Source organism: Lygodium microphyllum, chromosome 7 (genome assembly GCF_053477565.2).
Source record: "Lygodium microphyllum isolate KBCC chromosome 7, Lygodium_microphyllum_v1.1.10, whole genome shotgun sequence".
Classification (NCBI taxonomy): domain Eukaryota; kingdom Viridiplantae; phylum Streptophyta; class Polypodiopsida; order Schizaeales; family Lygodiaceae; genus Lygodium; species Lygodium microphyllum.
The window spans coordinates 4661744-4668677 of NC_141141.1; positions in this window are offsets into that span (position 1 = coordinate 4661744).

Consider the following 6934-nt stretch of genomic DNA (forward strand, 5'->3'; position numbering starts at 1 on the left):
ATGCATTCCAACCAAGTGCGATCACATTCCATGCGCATGACTCCTCGCTCTACTCTAAGGGCCTGCCTTTTCTGCGGCTTGGTGTCTGCTCATATCTGCTCAATTTCTTGTCCTTCTGTGTCATATTCTATGGTATCTACTTCACCCTTGCTCTCATCACTGAAGGATTGGCAGTCTTCGTATTCATCACTGGAATCTTTGTCATCCGACTGCTCGTTGTCTCCTAGGGCTTGGTATGCCTCGTGTCGTTGGTCAGGAACCAGGGCCCAGTTATACATGAGGTTTAAATCGTGCACCCTGGTCCATTGCCACTTTGGATCCTCTAAGAGATCCTGGAGTGGTTTGCAATTTGCAATTGGGTTGCCAGCTAGTTGGTTCGTTAGGTATTCCAGTATCCCCTGGAGTTCCCTTTTGTTGGAAGGTACGTGGAAGGTGACAGGCTTAGGTTTTCCCCAGCTGCCATCATGCAAACTCGTGTAGAGAGTGCTTCGTTGGTCTTGCCGATCGTTTTGGTAGCTTGCTCGTACACCTCATGGTCTGAGAATGGCAGGTCGATTGTAGCTAGAATGTGCATCCAATCCCGCTCATCCTCTGGGCATGGGATATACTTAGTCAAGGGCCCATAGGGCTTCTTGACCTGAGTGTTCCCCTTGAGCATAGCATAGATGGCGTCTAGGTCGACTGGTGAGGTCTTCCAAGTTCCATCTCTATTCTTACGGTGTCTGTTCTATTGCCAACGAAGATCAAGCTGTTACCCCAGTTTTTGATGACTCTAGTGTTGCGCATCCAGGGTCAGCCTAGTAGGATGTCATAGTCCACTCCCTTCATGACTATAAGTCAACAGAGAACTGGACACCTGCGATCTTCACTGGCCAATTTTTCAGTACCTCGAATGGCTTCACTCTCATACCATTTGCTAGTGTGACATTAAACCTAGTAGTTTCGACAGGTGGCTTTCCCCAAGTTTGGAGCACTGCGTGGCTAAGCACACTAACCCCAACTCCTGTGTCTACGATTCCCTTTCTTGTTGTGTCACCCAGGGCTAGGACCGGCAGGACCACGTGCATCTCAGAGCCTTCCCAAAAGGCGTTGACGTGCAAGGATTTAGGCACAAAGTGTAGCGTCAAACTTGGCAATTGCATTTCGGCATCTTGGTCCTGAGGGTCTGCCATGACCTGCTCTTGTGATCCTTCGACCCACTGCTTAAGATCTTGCCATAGGGTAGGATGCTACTTAAGTAGATCTCCTAGGCTAAGTGTTACAGGGGTGGTCACTAGTGTGGTCAGGAGATCGTTAGATACTCTTCCTTCCCCTAACCTAGACTGTCCGAGCCAATGGCCGCAGCTGATCTACGGCTCTGTCACGTCTAGGTTTGGTCTCAGTGGCACTGCTCGTGGCACGGTTTCTTCCGCCGACTTAGGTTGAGGTGGTGATATCGGCATGCTTACGTTGGAGAGGTCATCAATCTCGTCCTCTATGATGGGCTCAGCGTCTTTGAGATGCTCTTGAGCCTCCTTCACCCATTCCTTCACCTTTTCTATGCCTCTAATTGTTGCTTCGGATGTGGGTATTCCCCTACCTTAGCACTTTCCTTTTCGGCTGTCTTAGGGGCTGAAGTCTCTGCCTCTGCGTCTGAAACCTTGTTTCCCGCAGGTAGAGTCGTAGCACTCTCGATTTTTAGCGCGATTTTAGCTTCCGATCTCTCCTTTTTCCGCCTGCGGCTTTTCTTCCCTATGGAGGTTGTGTCAAGATTGCTAGGTTCTGGCAGAGAGATGCCGGCCTGCTTCATTTGGGCTCGGGTCATGACCCGCAATGGAATAGGTGTGGCCTCCCTATCGAGGTTTTCGACACCAAACAACCCCAATGGGATAGATGGCAAGTTGGCTGAGCTAGAGGACGACTTTCGCTTTGGGCAATCTATAAAAAGATGGGTGAGTCCACACTCTGCATACCTTTGGTCGGCCTTATCTTTGTTTTGCTGCTCTCTTTCAAGGCAGCACGATGAAACATAATCAGGGTGACCACAAGTCCAACAAGTGACTAGATCCTGCGGCTGCCCTCCTAGGCCTCTACCTCGTCCTCCTCCTAACGCCATCATCGGCACGAGTCGATAATCCATGAGGACCGCATTGCCCTCGTCATCGTGCAAGACGTAAGGGTATATGTAGGTCTCTTCATCATTCGGCTCCTCCACATAGTGTACTGGAGCGTCGCTCTGGGTGGGTCACATAAGGACCAGGCGGTCTAGGAATGCCTGTAGGGTTTATGTCCATTCTAGGGACGACTGGTTTCATATCATTAGGCGCGGGAAGAGCCAATGGGGCTCCCCTTCCGAAGAATGGCTGCGGCCTGTTCGCTAGATAAGGCTGGCCATAGGGTTGCGAGTATGGAAGTCTTTTTGGTAATCTACAATGCGCGACATCATGGCTGAACCTACCGCAGTTAGCACAAGGTCTTGACCTAGGGTCTTGACACTCGGCTGACAAGTGGTTTCCGCCACATTACACGCATTGGACGTGCGGGTGTGTTGGTCATCTCAACATGTCTTGTAACTTGGCTAATTCCATCTTGACCTCAGCCAAGCCTTGGTCTGTCTCGGTGGCCTTCCCCTTATCTTGGGATGATGGGATTGACCGCTCACTAGAGGCTTACATTCTCTCTGAGCTTCACGAGTTGGGTTCTTCTAGATTTGAGCTCCTAGAGCTCCGCTCTTTCAACTGGTCATCGACTCTGATGGCTTCCTCAAACACTCTAGCCACCATGTCCCACTGCAAGCTTGAATTGCCTACCAAAGCCTTATACAACTCCTCGTCTTGAATTCTGTTGATGAATATAGTCAAAACTGCTCTGTCAATCAGTCACTCGCCTAGAGGGATTCTCTTAAAGAGACTCCTCACATGGGTCACATAGTCGCGGATGTCCTCCTTCTCTTTCTGCTTGACGTTCATCAAGCGTACTAGCAGGTTATCGGAGTATCCGGGCTCGACAAATCTCTTGACAAAGAGATCCTTGAGGTCATTGAAATTGGCTCGCTTTGCAGCATCTAGGCTCGTATACCACGTCCTACCCTTGTCACCTAGGCAAAGCCCGAATGCTTGCGAGCGTTGAGTTTGGTCGTTGAGGCCATTGGCTTCGCAGACTTGCTCAAACTGCTCAACAAAGCTGTAGGGGTTGTCATGGGGTTGATACTTATCGAGTTGCTTGGCAACAATTGGTATTTTGGCATGGCTCTTTGAGCCTTGGTTTGACCCTAATCATGCAAGTAGTGACGTCGCTAGTGTGGTGGCACTCTGCTCTACTGCAGTGTTATCGAGCAGCCGTTTCATGAGGAGCTCACTAAATGTCAAGTCTCCCTCTAATGCTCTCTCATGGTCCGTTCGGTTTCGGCCAGCCAATTTCAGCACTCGCTGCACCTCATGCAGCTCCATGCTTTGCCTTTGGTTCCTAGCCTCTACTGATCCCTATTATACTCAGCTATTCTCTGCAATGCCTTGCGGGCTAGCCTTCTCTCCTCCTCTAGATCTGCAATGATTGCGTCTGCTATCCTGCCATGGTGCTCGTACCGAGCGTGCGCGTCGTAACTGCTCACCAATGCTGGATAGCATCTGGGAATACACTCAAATGGAGCTCCTCATTAGACCAATGGTCTGAGCTTTCTTCTGTCATGGTCAAATTCTTGTGCTCCACTACGCTGTCGATCAGGTTGAATAGACTTGACAGATCCTCGTCGTTGGCATTCCTTGCTTGGTCCTACTCTGTGCTTTGATGGTTTGTCTATATCTTGGGTCCTCTCCTATTGGTGGGTTCCTTAAGTGTTTTATCTGAGTGAGTCCCTTTGGTTATTGAATACAAATCTCAATTTATGGTCACTCGGTGAGTGTTTCGTTTCTCGTGCACTTGTGCCCAATCAGGCTTTCAGATTTCTTAAGTGTACTTCAAGTGCGGAAATTCAATGTGAGTGCAGCAAGCAATTCCTTAGCGTCTTACACACTCACGCTTGTTTGGGATTGATAGACTTGTAGGTCCATTTTTCTGGCCGTTTTGTCAGGGTTTAGGGTTTCGTCGTATGTTGGCTTGTTCGTTTTCGGTCGATCAGGTTTTACGGCTCAACAGCTCGAATCTAAGTCCTTGGGTCTCGCAACTGTCCACTTCTAGCTGCTAAGCAGCAGCGCACTACAATTTCTCTTATCACGTGTGCCAGAATCAGGTTCTGAGTGCCCGAAGGGTTTTGACAGTTTGTGCTACTGCGTATTTGTCGAGTCAGGTCAAATTTCTGAAAATTTTGACAAAAAATTGCACTCGGGTCTACTGGTCCGAATTGCAGGGTCCGAGAAGGTCACTCGGACGGGCCGAGGCACAGGGTCGAGGATCGAATTTTTGGGTTTGACTCGGATGATTTTGACTCAAACGGTTTTGACTCGGACGGGCCGAATGGCGAATTCGGATAGGGTGATTCGAATGGGCCGAACGGTGCTTGGCCAAGGGCCAAATTTGGGATGTGGCCGAGGGCTGAATTTGAGACTCGGACGGGCCGAGGCCGGATATGCCACGTGGAAAAAAGCTTTGACTCGGATGGCCGAGTGGGTTGACTTGGACAGTTGTCTCAGACGGTTTGAGGGCCGACTAGGGTTTGGCCAAGTGGGCCGAGTGACAAGGGCCGAGGGCTGATTCTGGGACTCGGCCCAGAAGAGGCCACTCGGACGGGCCGAATGCGGCGCACGTAACCCGCACAAACGCGATTTCGATCGTTTTACCAAATGTAGGCCGGCGCCATGGTCATGCACTTCCAGATCCTATCTAGGGAAGTAGAGGGAGAGGTTCGTATACCTGAACGGACTGGTAAGTGCATCGGTGATGCGATCGAATCGACACGGGTTGGAGCTCTCTCTCTCTCTCTCTCTCTCTCTCTCTCTCTCTCTCTCTCTCTCTCTCTCTCTCTCTCTCTCTCTCTCTCTCTCTCTCTCTCTCTCTCACACACACACACTAAAATGGCACAAATGAGCTCTCTTTTGGCCTCCTGGCTCTTATATGCCTTCCCAAATGTGGCGTTGACGCCCCCGATCACTCACTTGCCGATCTTAGGCATCATTAGCGAGCATTTTACACATTTTGCACAATCTTTGCCATGTTCTGCCCTGTCTTGAGACAGTAAACCCTACCCTTTTCCGGTTCGATTTCCTAACTCTAACCTACGCTAAATGTAACAAAGATTGAAGGCAAAAAACTGAAATAGATTCTCCATGCTTTCCAATAATCAAACAACCAAAATATCCCAAAAAACTTACTTGTTTTGAAGATCAAAAACACACAAATTTCCTACCTATCTCAAGCTCCGTTTCGGGGATGAGTACCCTACTTCAATGCTTGATATGAGGCACGCAAGTGCTCATGCTTGAATCCGTTGGTCCCAGCAACGGAACCAAAATGTGGGAGATTTCGCTCAACTGCCAAGACCCACGAACCGCTTATTGTTTCAAGCGCTCCAAGCGACCTCTAATGGCTATCTCTCACCTAGCCGACGCGCCGTCGATCCTATGAGTGTAGTGAGCTTACCTTGATGCTTGATCGAGTACCCTCCTCTCTCTTGCACTCCGGTAACTCCATGATTCTTGATGCTAGTTCAAGCATCCTCAAGCCTCCTCCATCTCCAAGCTCCATCCTCCATGGCCGCACGCGCAAGAGAAGAGAAGAGAAGAGAAGAAGAGAAGAGAAGAGGAGATGGTGAAGAGCTTCACCCTCTTGATCCCTCACTCCCACACACACTTACTCCCTCACTCCCTCACACTCTCACACTCCCTCTCTCAAGAGCACACACAAGCAAGAAGGAGAGAAGAAGAGAGGAAGAAGAAGACTCTTTTTGCCACACACCAAAGAATGAGCTTCTCATTCACTTTTCAACTTTATATACAAAGCCCTAAATCCCTTTTGGGCAGTCATCCCCTTTTTCCCTTTTGTTACATGGCCGGGCCCTTTTTCCCATTTCCCACCACTCTAATTTCATCCTATTCCCAACTAATGCGTACAATTTGCACAGGAGTGAGCCTAGCGCTCTTTTACAAGGATTCGGGAGCACTTCAATATTTAATGGTGCGCCTTTTACCCTTTTATTGCCTCGGGGAGACACTGAGACTTTCTGAGGGTCGTGCCCGAACATTTAAATTTTTCAAGATCTGGTTACCGGTCAAGGCGTCTTTTTCTTCTTTCATCCCGTGCCTTTTTGCTAACCACGGTAACATATTGCTAAACACAGTAACACTCTAGCAACAAGATTATGTTTCTACTTTGCATCTAGTTTGTATCTTGCTCTCTTTTCTCTCCATAAACACACATTCTCTTGCACACACAATCATGAGCACTTTAAGGTATCATCTATCATGGCTATATCCTCAAGCTCATGATTGTGTGGAAACACAAATATTACAACATGGTATGAGATCAAGCAATTTTCTCTACATCTAGATCTTACACAATGAGTTTTCTATTAGGACATCATTACACACTAACACTATCCCTAATCCAACTACCCACGTGTCCATCATTATTAGGTAAGTTTTTCTCTCCACCTTATTGTTTTCTATAATCATTCTCTTCACATAATCCTTCTTAATATCTACATCTCTTGAATCGAAGAGATAAGATAGTGTGGAAACCCAACTTAAAATTGAAAGTGAGAGTGAAATTTTTTAAGCTTTATCTTTCCAAAGAAAAGGATAGAATCTTCTTCATTGTCAAGTGGTCAGCGTCCCCTTTGAATGCCTTGCTTTGTGGCTTTGCAACCCTACTCATCCATTTCCATATGCTCTCCTACTACTTTCAATAAGAGCTTTAGCCACATTGGATTAGTCTACCAACTACCAACGTCAACATTTGCTTGACTAGCATGCATCCATTATCAAGACAAAGATGGAAAATCTAGTTATCATCACGCTACTCT